Raw genomic sequence first — 14,877 nt, 5'->3', positions numbered from 1 at the left:
GCCGTGACCCTCAGAGGGCTGATAGTCTGCATCCGGTACCACATAGCAAAACGTTTCCACTTGTGTCCGTAGCACTCCAGAGTCAACGACGATGCTCTGGCAAGGACCTCCCTGCAGTCCGCCAGTAGCTCGTACCCTCCAAACTTTAAGGCTGCAGGAGCCAAGCCTTCAGGTTCTGCGAATCTGTGGCCTGATGTAGGAGTGCGCCGCCTCTGGTGAGCAGATCCACGACCACTGGTAGCTTGACCGGGGGGCGATGTTGACAGGCTGAGAAGATCAGTGTACCAAATCTGCCTCAGCCACGCCGGGGCGACGAGGATCATCCTGTATCGGCACAGTTTGAGTTGAATGACTCACAGCAGGAGAGACAACAGAGGGAACGCAGACAGGACAGGCCTTCCCACAGGAAGGAACATTTGTCCTCCATGTTCCTCGGCTGATGGAACCTGCTGGCGAATCTCTGGCATTTGGAATTCGTCACCTTCGCAAACAGACCGATCTGGGGTCTGCCCCACTTGTAGAAGAGGCGGTCCACTTGATCTTGTCAAACTTCCCACTAGGCAAGAGCGCAGCTCCGTGCTGAGGGAGTCGGCGATGGTGTTCTTGATTCCCGCCAGGTGAAAAGGGATGAGGAACATCTCTTGGGCGACGTCCCAGTGCCACAAGTCCTGGTGCCCCTCTGCTTCCTGATGTAGAACATCATGGTGGTATTGTCCGACTTGAAGGCCCAGAACACTGCCCGCATCTCCACGACATGACACAGCCATTGCACCATACCCAGCATGGCCGCTATCCTTTCTTCCGAGGGGGCTGCCAGACAGGAGACCGTGTTGAGCCTGGCCCCCAGGAACAGTGTGTTCTGCAATGCTATCAAATAGGACTTAGGCGGAGTCAGGGAAGCAGAGTCTTTGGGAGCTTCAACAACATTACTGTGATTGGAGTGAGGCGGACAGTCCTCTTTTGCTGTTTGTGCATACTTAATAGCATCCGGGCCGCGGAGTCAGGGAAGCAGAGTCTTTGGGTCTTCGGGCTCCGTGGTTCTGTGGCTGGTTAGTCACAGTTTGTTAAAGTTTTCCTCATTCAATCATCTTTTTTTTGCCGCACGGGCCGCAATTCCTCGCCCCCACCGCGTACCCCATCCCCCCTTCCTGAATTGATTGAAGCCAGAAGTGGATTTGAGTCCGGCACCATCAAGGACCCCATGGCTCCATCTCGCCGGTGATTTAGCAAAGCACCTCAGGTAGAAGGAGAGAGGCACCGGGTCCGGGACCGCAGAGGAAAGCAGACAGAGACCCGAGCCGCGCCAGGCCCAACACAAGCAAGATTTGGGGAACAAGCATTGAAAGGGGCACGGCCAGGTTGCGATCGGGAGACTGCGGGGGGGAACCCTTTGATCCCGCTCGCTGGATTAAGAGCTGTGCGCCGCACTGAATAAATCGGCCCCCGAGATTAGAAGACAGTAAAGGCAGGGGGAGCGGATCCTCTGTAGAACAGAGCTGGACTGCAGAAATTACTGGGAGGCAGGAGTGGAGGTTATAGTCCTTCCCAATAAGACTAAGGTGGTATCACTGTGTTAAAAAGAACAAGGAACCAGTATAACGATCAAAGAGGAAGAGTTGGAAGTAATTGCACGACCCACTTTGGGCCAGGGAAATACACCTCAGACCACCTATCCCAATTCCCTGATCTCCAAGAAAATGAAGTTGAGAAGCACAGTGGTTTTGGAACCCACAAATGGGCCAGATTGGGATGGCGCTTATATAGCTCCAACGGTGAGCTCAACGGCACTGGAGACCCCATGCATGGGAGATCTAAGAGTCACACAAAAGACTTTGTCAGGGTCAACGGTAGCCCTAGTGCACGGTTCTCCAGTCCAGGGGACCGAAGCCAAGGAAACCCAAACGGGCCAAGTGGACATTGTAAATCAGTGGAGACGTAGCCTGGAATACAGTTACAACAAAAAACATCCAAAAGAAGATCAAAGAAAATTTGGGCAAAAAGAGACAAGAGTTCGAATGACGTCAGAGATCTAAGAGAGGGGAGCTGGGGCTCTCCAATATTGGGACCAGAGGAAGAGAGTTTGAGGTCCACAAGCTCAAGCCATGTTCAAGCTAGGGAGGGGGGGAGGACAAATGGTTCTGAAGTTGAGGAGGAGGAGATAGAGACCAAAGGTGGGCTATGGACGAAAATTGAGAAAAAGAAGATGGACAACCCAGTACTTGAAGGAGATAAAGAGAACCACAAAGTTCACCAGTCAGACAAATCCACCCAAAAGGCATTAAGCTTTGTGTTAAATTCTCTGGTGTCAGTGTTCAAACTGTTGAAAGGGGAAGTCCAAAACCAAGCCGGAATTCTCCTTGAACTAACAGACGAAGTGGCTAAATGTGACTCCTCGCTGGTGGGTTCCTCCATAACCCCTACAATAAATGACATTCTAATTGAAGTAGCTAAGCAGGGCCTTGATATTGCCTCCATTCAGAGACTCTCTCTCGCAAACAGAAAGGAAGAAGCTATGTCACATTCCCAAATTCGAGATCTATTACAAACCATGCACTCTCGCATTGGGCGACAAGAGCCGGAGGAGGCGGAACCAGCAGATGGCTCAAGAACCAGTGATGACACCCCGCTATCGGAATCCACCCTGGAAGAATTTATGAGACTAGCACCACAAGTGGCGGAGGGTCAAGCGGAGGAGTCTTGGGGGAAAAAAACGAGCGCAAGCAGGGAAGCCAAGGATGTTGCTGAGGAAACTGAGGCCATTGGAGACTCAGATTGGACAGCTGCGAGTAATCAAAATTGTAGGAGACAGAGAAGAATGAAAAGAAAGGAAGCTGGTAAAAATGGGCAGAAGAGCGCCCAGACCAACCCGAAAAAACTCAAAAAATCAAAAAAATGAAAAAACTCAAAAAATTTAAAATGCAGGAATTCACTATTTCGTGAATAACATTAGCACAGCGAATACAGAAGGGCCAGCGGACATAGTAAAAGGGGATTCACACAACAAAGTAACAGCCAAGCCTGTGAGAGAATCTGGGATGCATGTCAATATTCCATCGAGGTCAAGACAAATTCAGCTCCCCGATGAAGCGAAACCTACAGAGTACAGCAGAAATCCCCCCTGAGATTGTGTGCGTGAGCACAGGTATGCAGACAGATCAACATCCCAATCCAGGGCAAAAGGGGGGGGGGAGACAAAAAAGACTCAAAGGTGAAGCTAGCTCCGATCTTTATCCAAAATAAAGCCTAAGAGAAGATCTGTGGTTAAGAGCGCAGACACGGATCTAGGAGGAGCAAAAATTAAAATAGCGCCGATTTTTTCAGTAGATACTAAGAAAGCAGCGAGTCTAGCTGCGGCCAGCGAAGTAACTAATTCCATCGCAGAGACAATTGAAAAGGGAGAAGGGAAGTTTCAGGCAATCCAGGGCATATGGAATTGGTCAGGAAAATCGAAAGAGATCAAGCAAATGGAAAGTGGGATCGTTCATTTGCGGGAAAGTAAAGTTACACAAGGGGAGAAAAGAGAGGAAGTCAGAACCGCCTTTGAAGTGTCAAAGATGGCACCGAATTTTGTCCTAATGGACTAAACCCACAGCAAGGCTTTGTAAGCACAAGTGCCCAGAACCAAGAAAGGAGCTCAGTGGGACGGAGAAATGAAGGCTCTGCAATCATGGTAGAAGCCTCCACAGAAGAAAAGGTGTTGGCTGCCCTTCCGTAAATTCTGGCACAAGTCTTAACGAGCATAGGCCTGGGTTCAAGACAACTTTAGGCAGAGCGCTTCATGCGGTGAGTTGGAACACGCTGGGTTCGAGCACTTTTAGAGCGAAAAAGGTTAAAGAATACCTTCTGGGCAAAATTGTTATTTTGATCTTTCGGGAAACCTGGTTGGTTAATGCAATAGAGATAGAGGGTTTCACATTCACTGTCTGCCAGCTAGCCAAAAGTCATTGGGCAGACCAGCAGGCGGGCTCTTAATAGCATTTAAAAACAGCTCAGTAAAAGGTGCTACCGTGATATTTAAGGACGAAATCGGCATTATGGCCAGCCTAATCCATCTTAATTTCGAAATCCAGAACCCGTTGGTAGTGGTGATAGATGTGTACTGGAACCCCGCCTCTTCCACACTCACAAACATTCCTGGCCATTGTATAAGGCCCAATGACAACAGTTAAGGCAGAAATGGGCAAGGCTAAAATTATAGTAGCAGGGGACTTTAACTCTGCATGTGTACAGCAGTCAAATGGGAAAGAGACCAGGGGGCAAAAAAAGCTTCAAGCAGAGGGCAAAAATGGTTATCATTCATGAGCTCATGGGACCTTGAAATGTTGAATGGGAGTTCGGAGGGGGAGAAGGGAGCTAGCACGACATGAAGGAGGGGAGACTATTCCTCCACACTAGACTATATCTTTGTTAGCCAAAGTCTTTTCTCCCTAAGATCCATTTTGAAAGTAAACCAGGAGGGGGGTAGCGACCACACCAGGCTTGAGTTGACCTTTCCAGATATTCAAGGACACCTGCAGTTGGTACATCAACAAGAACTGGAGAGTACTAGGGGAGAGTTAGGCTAGTAAAATATGGGCGACGGAGTGAAAAACGAAACAAAGAACTAAAGAGAACACCGAATTCCATCATAATAGATCACTGCGAACCAGATAGCTACATCAACTTCATATGGTCAACTGTGCCCCCGAAAATGGCATCTATTGGAAGTAAGCAGTATCATTTGCATGGGTTCGATGATGAATTGAAGTTCAAAAAAAGAGTAATGAGAAGTGAGCTACGATGCTTGAAAAGACAGAATATGGCCCCGAAATGTACAAAAATGGGGCACATGGCATCAGGAGTAAATATAGACATTGGTAAAAAAAAAAAAAACATAGAACGGCCAGGCTACAAAATGATAGGGAACAAGTTAAAGCTTTTGGCTGAGACGAATACCAGAGGATTCTGGTTGGTCATGGGCCAATTAGATCGTCAAAAAAATAGTTCCTTGTGTAATTTGGTCACAGAAAACAAATGGATAGAACACCTCTCAAAAATCTTTAAGAAGCCTATCGAGGAAGGGGAGATAGAGCAGTTAGACATCGAATGGACCCTAACCTTGGAAGAGGATGAAATAGTGGAAATAATTAAGGTTTCTTTGCTGTCAAAGGCGGCTGGCCCCGACGTAGCAGGTTCTCAAAAACGAATCAGTTCTGGGCAGTGTTCCTGAGGAACTTATTCAAGGAGATTTTGTCCACGAAACACTTTCCCCAGTCTTGGAAAACAGCACTTATCATACCACTCTTCAAGGGGGGGGGGGTGATAGGACAGACCCCGCCAATTACCGTCCAATTGCCCTTCTAGATATTGAAAGTAAAATCTTTATGAGATTGGTTGTTAATGAGCTAACACACTGGGCGGATAATGTGGGGCGCTGCCCCGCTTTCAAACAGAGTTTAGGCGGGGGTTTCCACAGCACTAAATGGGATAATCTTGAGCCTGGTGAGCGAGCCCACTATTGGGAAGGGGGAATTACCATTGTATGGGGCTTGGATTGACCTTTCTAAGGCCTTTAATCAGATCAGCAGAGGAAAGTTGTGGGAAAAACTCAGACTAAAGGGAGTTCCTGAACCTTTGTTGGCCATGCTGATAGAGTTCAATTCAACATAACTTTATTCGGCAAAAAGGCCATGAAAGTATACAAAACACAAACACATTTGCAATACGAAACATATCTAGTGTTTAAAGACAACCACAGTAGATAGCAGTAGATCTAGGTCCAACCATGGCCCGGTAACTAAGCAGATACATCCGGCCACAGCCCGTTGTGGTGAGGGCTAAATGCAAGAAAGCCAATTAGCCCCCACCCCCCTCCCCCCAAGAGGGATAGCATTTCCACCAGTCAACACTGAGCCCAAGGATCCAGAGCCCATCGGATAGAGACACAATTCAATTACACTGTTCGGGTGTGGGATGCGAGACTTGTATGCGTTCAATATGCTCCTAGCCAGTTTATTGTCGCAGAGCTTTATCTCAACAGAATCATCTTCCCCCCCATTTGGACGTTCTGGCACAATTGACAATGTGGGACTTAGTCAGAAACAGACATCCCCCTATGGTTCTCAACCAATGTAGGATTTTGGTGAGGGGTGCATCCCTTCCTTCTGGTCGGTTGGGGGAAGGTTTCGGAACTTTTTGCAGTTGAATAGACCTCCTGTCTCATGGCTTATCACACTTGGCTATGGTGGGATGTAGGCTTAGGGATAAAAGCCTAGCTGGGACCTCAGGATGTGGGGGTCCATTATGCACATAATTGGGCTGTAGGAGCTTGACTGGTCGTCCCTCATCCATTTTTGCTTTCACTGGGTTGTGCTCCGAGTTTCCCGCTAAAACAGTGGCCAGGGGGGAGGAAGGTCCTTGACAGGGTGTGGGGGATGATGAAGAGAGTCACGATCCCCGCCGGCTCCATTGGGTAGCTCACCCCCTGCATCTGGTTGTTTGCAAGTTGACTGGCCTTCAATTATTCTGCTGGTCACCTCCGCATTGAGAGACAGCAGCAATGTCTTAATCTGAGAGAGCTCAGCCCAGACTCGATTACAGTTACAGCAACAAACATGGTGACATCTCTCCCCTTCTTCTTTCCTCTCAAAAACAGGGATGTTCATTGGACTGGGTGAGAAGATAGCGGCGGACCCAGACAGACTGGTCGGACGAGGAGCAGCACAGGGCTGGAGGGGAGAAGCATGAACTTGTGCAGCAGGGCAGGCAGGGGTTTTATCAGTAAAAGTGTTCAACTGGGGTTCAGGAACTTTGGCAGCCATGATCAATACAGATGGTGGGCTGGCCCATGGGTTGCCAAAAAATGGAGGATTTCAATTAATCAGGAGGTGAGCATCCCCAAAAGCAATTGGTGCTATAGCCTCATGAGGGGATCCTGGCACTGGATGTAACGTCTGTGCAGCTATGGGTCCCACTTTCAAACTCCTCTTTAGCTGTCTAATTTTCCTGGTGGCACCAAGTGGTGGACCCGGGCTGAGCTCAGGACCAAAAAACACAAAGGGTTTAGAGGGTGAGTTCTCCCGCATGACTGCGCCAAGAGACATGGTGGCCCCCAAAGAGTGATTGCAAGGGTGATAAAAAATAAAGGGGGAAAATGTCAACGATGGGTGGTTGGCTCCCGAGTTACCTCCTTTATAGTCAGTGATCCAGTGGTCGGGCCGATGGCCTCGCTCCTCCAGCGCCCAACACCTGCGGCGCCAAACACTGCGCCATTGCCCCACCGCAGGCTTCACCGCTGCGGGTACAGGGCCAGTTCTTTCAATCCAGGGGGCGTGGCCTCCAGCAGGGAACAATGAGGAAAGACCCAGGAAGGGTCACAGCAGGCAACAAACACTGCGCTCTTGCCCCGCCACAGGTTTTGGCGCCTGCTGATAGAGTTACACAGGGACAACAGTAAGGGTCAGAATGGACGAGAAGGGACATCTGTCAAATGCAGTCAAAGTAGAGAGAGGAGTACGGCAGGGGTGTTTGGGAGCACCTATATTCTTTAACCTCTTTCTATCAGATATGGGGCAAGAACTAGACGCCCGCATTGGCTATCGAAATCCTTAATGGAAATAAGATCTTTTGGCTGGCTTATGCATACCATATTGTTCTGTTGGACAAACTGCTATAGGGCTCCAAAGATTGTTGAGCAAACTGGGAGACTATGCAGAGAAAAATGGGTTGGTAATAAACCCGCTAAAATCGAAGATCCTAGTGTTCAAACACCCGAGAAAGAAAATTAGCTTTGACAATTGGTCCCTGAATGGGCAGATAATACCGTGAGTAGAGGAGCTAATATATCTTGGCTATAGATATATGCCAGCCCGGGAAACCAGACGCCTGATATCCTCGCAAAGGCCTTGGATCTGATTCCCCACATGAAAAAGATCAGAGCTAAATATTGCAAATTTACCATTCTGCCAATGATAAAATATTATGTTGCCAAAATAATTCCGGTCATCCTTTATGGCCTAGAAGCCAAAACATCACTTTGGAATTCAAACTGGGCCAAAGTAGAAGGCAGAATCTGGAAGGACTCCCTTAATCTTCCCTTGAGCACGCCGGGATGGAAACTACGGTTTGACTTGGGCCTTATCTCAGTAAAGTGCCGAGCGGAGTGGAAACTAGTCTCACTTTATAGAGAGATAATATACCCCAAGACCGATCATTGTATGAGGATATCAACGCTCATCTGAAAAATGCCAAATCAAGTATTCTGCAAGGGCTGGAGAACAGGGTAAAAGCCATTCTGGATAGGACAGTTGATCTTGAGACCCTGATCACTAATCCTCTCAAGGTTAAACGAGATTTATAAAGCTTGTACTGGATCGAAACCATACCTTTGGTGAGAAGCTCCACGCCATGCAACGCGTTCTTGGCGGCAAAAATAAATGCAGGGTCTCTAAAGGACATCAGGGACAGTAGAAGTAGCTACTAGAAAAAGAAAAATTACAGCCAAAAAAAACCCTCCCTTGGCGACAATTTTAAAAAGGTATCTGAATAGATAACTATTGTATCATGACTGTTGTTGTCTGCATGAGTAATTCCCAATAGCTGTGTGGCTGCTACACAGATTCACTATGAAAAAAATAAGGAATTGGGAATGGCTTACTCAAATGCGCCAACCTTTATAGTAAAATGTTCACAGCTGAGTCTGAATCGTGAATTATATTTTATAAATCTTTATTTTCCAACTTAAATTCAGTTCATTAAACAAATCATATTGAGTTGACTTCACACCTTGTATGTATTCTTCAGTTCAATTAAACAAATAAAGTTCAGTGTTAGTTTCACATCTTATGACAAATAAATCCTTGCTTTACTAAAACTGCAGTGTATTCCTGATCTCTTCTTTGTACTTAAATTCCAGTACATTGACTTTTGTTGTAATTTTAATTTCCTTATATTTCATAGCTCATAGTTCCTAACTCAACACGTGTTTCCCCATTGTTGTTAAGAATGGTTCGTCAGGAGATGGAACTTTTTCTAACAAACAAAAACAAAAAGAAAAAGAGACTAAGTATATTTTCTTGTCTGATCTACAGAGAAAAAGACATATATTTAAAGCTATGTAATTATTTCTATATTCAAATAGTGTTGAATTATTTGACTCACCCAGATTGATAATTTTGCTTATTGTCCAATAAGTGGTAATGAATATGTATGATATCCTGTTCTCCTTTATGTAAAATAGTTGTTCAGATCATGCCTTATATTTAATTTCTCTAGGTTGCTAAAAAGGGAGAGAAAAAATACTTTTTGTAAAAAGTATACATAGTAATGTTTTAAGGAGCGTTAAAGTAATTTGCTTGGAGCAAAGTAAACTGCTTATCTAGTTTCTAAAGTGAAAAATCCTTACCTTCTAGTCCTTTTTATATTCATAAATTCAGCACTACCATGGTAAGTGTGCACGGTGTTGCCAGAGCGAGTGGTTCGCATTGTTGTCAATGCGCTCGCTATTTATGCAGGAATCGGGGCGTGATAACGTCATCGCGTAAGGCCACGTGGTTATCGGCCATTTTGAAATGGGGAAAATATTCAATAAAGCTTCGTTATGGGGAAGCTGATTATGTATGTTTTTCTTTTTCCAACAGGTTTAGTTGACTTTTGAAGTAAAATAGAAAAAAACAATAATTAAAGAATGTTTTCTCTTTCGCTAGAGTCACATTCTTTTGGCGTGACATAATATGGTCATCTCGAGAAATTGCATGGTGGCCCATTTTATTATGATAAGAATGGCTAAGAAGTAGAGGTGCTGTGCCCCATGACCTCAGTTTGACTCTTTTTTCCCTAGCACTCCACTGGCAGGTAGGGAGTCAGGGCGATGAGGAATCTGTGGCAGGAACATCCATCGGAAAGAACATGAGAGGTAAGTAATTTGTTCTTCTAATGGATTACTTACAGCCACAGATTCCTCATCTATGACGGACTCCCAAAGCAGTACATAAAGTAGGAGGAGGGAGGAAAAAACATTCAACACCTAAACTAGAAAACACTGAATGACTGCTCTACCAAAATGGGCATCCTGGTCCACAAGAGAGTTGAAGCAGTAATGCTTAGCAAATATGTGCAGAGATGTCGACAATGCCGCCTGGATAATGTCCAGGACCGAGACCCCCTACCACCCCTCCGCCCCTTACAGGGCAGAGGTGGCAACCACTCCTGTTTGTTTTATTACTTGTATTGTGCACCACACCCGAGGGTAACAGGGCGCAGAGCACAAGATAATTTACAGGTTGGTTACATAACAGAATAGTACAGTACAAATTAATATATAACAAACAGAGAAAAATAGCATACAGTAACAGTCAGTAGACTGACCAGACCCTCAGGCACATCATTCCCAGCCAGATCGTAGCATTTGAGGATGCAGAGAATGATCCACCTGGACAGTCCGTTTGTTCACAACCCTGCCAGCACGAACACCAGCATAATCAACAAAGAGCTTTTTAGACTCTCGTGCGAGAAATCGTAGAACTTAAGGGCCCGTTTCGGGTCCAGTTGATGAAATCGTTCCTCTGCCTTTGAAGGGTGAGACGGCGTGAAGAACACGGTACGATCGATCTTCGGAGATGGAAATCCAAGACAGCCTTCGGCAGAAAGGAGGGTTTCACTCTCAAAGTCATCTACAAATCGGGAGGTAAAACAGACAATGATTGGAGCTCACTCGCCAGTCTCACGGAAGAGATGGCATCCAGGAAAATCACCTTAAGGTTGAGCAATCTAATGGAACAGGAATGAAGGGGCTCAAACGGAGCACCCATAAGAAAGATTAAAACTAAATTCAAATCCCACGCTGCAACCACAAACTGGCAGGAAGGAAAGTGGTTACACAAGCCCAGCAAGAACAGCTGAACAGTGGGGAATGGGAAAAACTAGTACTGTTCTGGGGACCTCTTTAACACAGAACTAGGTTTGAGGTAACACTTCACAGTGTCAATCTGCAGGGCCGTTTGGGCCAAGGAAAGCAAAAAGTCCAACACAGGGGACCGAGGACAGGTTAACGGATCCAGGTCCCTCTCCCGGTCGCAAAGAACAAGTTACTTACCAACTGATAACGTTCATTCGACTGGATGTTCCTCCAATGTATTCCACATCTTTGACAGACTCCCAAAGCAGTACCAGTAAATGGAGGAGGGAAAAGAGTTTAGAATACCTAATCAGATTGCAGAATAAAGAACCGCCTTACCAAAGGCCATTTCCTGACCATGGATTGTATCCAGGGAATAATGCTTAACAAAGGTGTGAAGTGAAGCCCATGTCGCGTCATCACAAACATTCCCAATAGGAACACCCCGCTGGAGGGCGGTGGAAGTAGCCACGCCCCTAGCGGAATGAGCTTGCAACCCTTCAGGAGGGTCCTTAACCGCCAATCGGTAACACTGTGTAATAGTGAGGATAATCCACCTGGACAAGGTCTGTTTGGTAACAGCCTGGCCCAATCGGTGTCCAGCATATCCTATAAAGAGTTGATTGTCCACTCTGACCGTGGACATCTAGAAATGTAAAAGCTCAGAGCTCTCCTAGGATCCAACCGATGGAGTCGCTCCTTTTCCTTACTAGGATGAGGAGGAAGATAGAAAGATGGGAGAACCACTTTCTGACTGAAATGAAATTCAGAAACTACCTTAGGTAGAAAGGACGGACGTACCCCAAGTACAACCCTGTCCTTGTGGAACACAGTAAAGAGTGGCTTAGAGGAAAGTGCCTGCAATTCACTCACTCTTTAAGTGTAAGTAACCGCAACCAAGAACACTGTCTTGAAGGACAATCTCAAGAGTGCAAAGGTTCAAACAGAGCACCCATGAGAAATTTCAAAACTAAATTTAAATCCGAAACCGGCACCTGGAAAGGAGACGGCGGGAACACAGTCAGTCCTTTAAGAAATTGAGAAATCAAAGGAATCTTAAAGTAAGAACATTCTTCAGACGAGCGGTTAAATATAGACAGTGCCGCCAGGTAACCCTTAATGGTACCAATTTGAAGGCCGTTGTGGGCAAAAGAAAGCAAAAAAAGACAAAACCATATGAATGGAGCACTGAAAAGGATCCACATTGTGACCTCTGCACCAGTCGCAGAACTTACGCCACCGGCAACGGTACAGGGATTTTGTTGCAGGCCGCATGGCCGAAAGCAACACCATCACGTCATCCGGGAGGTCCCAATCCTTATACCTCAACCTTTCAGATACCAAGCGTGAAGGTTGAGTCTTGACCTCTGGATGGAGAACCTGGCCATCCCTTCCTCCCTCCCTCCTTCCCGAGAGAGAGAGAGAAGAGAGAGAGAGAGAGATCCTCTCGTTAGGGAAGATGGACATTTCTAGAAGGTCCTGTGGAAACAGAAAAATTGATATGAGGCCGGGAAGCCCAAAGGAAACACACCAACACAGGTTACAAAGGACATACAAAGCGCTTTATTCAAAGTTACAACAATTACCAAAGTCAATTGACATACGGATAGCTATTCGGCCCTCAGAGTAACAGAACGAACCATCAATGGTAGTTCGCCGTGTTAGTGTGAGAGACCGAACATCGGGATACTTGGGTTTTTATACTTTTTATCCAGCCTTGGCCAACCCCCTCGCAAGTTAACCATTCTCAGAACCAAACCTAGGGTTCGTAGCCAGGTCAATCCCATAATGTATGCATTTTGATCAGTTTCGCTGATACAGTTGTTCATTTACACATAGGTCAGGGAGAGGACAAGGTCTCAGTTCGCGACCCTAACAAGTGGTCTGCGGACATATTATTTATTCACGTGTGCGGAGGTCACAACGGCCAGAATCCCACTCGAAATGTCATTCGGCCTCCATTTTGTTGTTCAGGGTGACTTCCACACTGCAAGAGTACCTAAAATGGCGGCTTAATCCAAGATGGCGATTTGCACAATACATTAAGGTCAAGACCTTGCCGCGGAATCTATGTACACAATGTTTTTTTAGACAACTTGGTGTAGGCCAACATACATTCAAACAATGCGATAGGAGGTACAATATTATTTCGATTTCCACAGTCCGGGTACCACGCTCTCCTAGCCCAATCCGGAGCAATGAGGATCATGTGTGAACCGAACCTCCGTAACCTCCGCAACACTTGAGGAATGACGGGGACTGGAGGAAACGCATACAGCAGAGGGAATGACCAATCCACTACGAACGTGTCTCCTAAGGCTCCACTTGGAGGAAATGCCCTTGAGCAGAATCTCTCGCACTTCCGGTTGACACTGGTGGCGAGGAGATCCACTTGCGGGGTTCCACAAAGGGTGAAGATCTCCCGAAGGACTGCCTGAGCCAACTCCCACTCGTGAGAAATTGTGCTCTGCCTGCTCAGAGCATCCGCCGCTGCATTTTTGTCTTCGGCCAGATGAACTGCCGAGATCGAAATTTCCTGCTGGATGGCCCAGAACCAAAGCTGCATTGCTTCTCTGCACAACGGGAGTGATCCTACCCCCTTTTTTTGTTGAGGTAATGCATGGCCAATGTGTTGTCCGTCATGATCAGGACACTCTTCCCCCGTACAGACGGCAGAAAAGCCTTTAGGGCTAAGCCTGATGGCCCTCAGCTCTAACAGATTGATGTGGAGTTTAGACTCCGACCTAGACCAACGACTGCTGGCGGTCAAGTCGTTGGCATGAGCGCCCCATCCTGTGAGGAAAGCATCCGTCACTAAAGTCACCTCCGGCCATGGTTGCCAAAACGGTTCCCCCTCATCAGGTTCCCTTGGTTAGCCCACCACAGAAGATCCTGGGAGACAGAGTGGAATCTGAACGGGATCCGACAGCTTGCCTGAGAACTGGGACCACTGCATCTTAAGGACCCATTGCAGGGATCTCATCCGCAGCCTGGCCTCTGGCACCAGAAAAATGCAGGATGCCTTGAGGCCGAGCAACCTTAAGAATTCGAAAGCCGGGAGACACTGGGCATGTTGAAACTTGTTCACCATCTGCACAATGTGATGAGCCCTCACCTTGGGAGGCATGCACTTCCCCAAGGACGTGATTAACACAGCCCGTTTGTACGGTTGTACTGGAGCTGTTGGGAAGGTGTCAGATGCGACTTCTTGAAATTCAGGGAGAAAACTAGCCTGTGGAGGGTGCGGCAAGTGAGACAGAGGTGATCTAATGCTTGCTCGGGTGAGCACGCCCGGATCAGCCAGTCGTACAGGTAGGGGTAGACGTGAAACCCACCCCTCTCGCCTGAGATACGCTGCCACCACTACCATTAGCTTGGTCAATACCCTCGGGGCAATGGTCAATCCGAATGGCAGGACCCAAAACTGAAAGTGCGAGTCGCCAGCCGCAAACCTCAGGTACTTTCTATGCTTGGGATGAATCAGCACATGAAAGTAAGCATCCTGTAGGTCCAGAGACACCAACCAATCCTGAAGTTGAAGGGCCTGGAGGACTTGAGAAAGAGTAACCATCTTGAACTTGTCCTTCCTGAGAAGTTTGTTAAGTTTGTTCAACCAACGCAAGTCCATGATGGGTCTCAATCCCCGGTCTTTCTTCGGGATCAAAAAATAAGGGGAATACCATCCCTTGTTCCTCTCCGCTACAAGCACCAGTTCTATAGCGCCTTTCTCCAACAGGGTTAAGATTTCCTGCGCAAGGAGCGGATCCGGAAGCTTCAAAGAGTTTTCCCCCAGTGGATTGTCATGAGGCCGCTGAAGGAAGGCAAGGAGGCAGTAGCCGTGGGCTATGTTATCCAGAACCCACGCATCTGAAGTAATGGCTCGCCATCCTTCTAGATGCTGAGACAGTCTGCCCCCAAACTGCGAACCATGGGTCATGGCCTCATGACTGTTTGGAAGCAGCAGTGCCTGAAAGCAAAGAGGCAGCAGCCTGAGCGGCTTTAGC

This window comes from Ambystoma mexicanum, chromosome 2q (genome assembly GCF_040938575.1).
Source record: "Ambystoma mexicanum isolate Mex_15411 chromosome 2q, UKY_AmexF1_1, whole genome shotgun sequence".
NCBI classification, from domain to species: Eukaryota; Metazoa; Chordata; class Amphibia; order Caudata; family Ambystomatidae; genus Ambystoma; species Ambystoma mexicanum.
The sequence above is the reverse complement of the archived record's forward strand: the minus strand, read 5'-3'. Positions refer to the sequence as shown.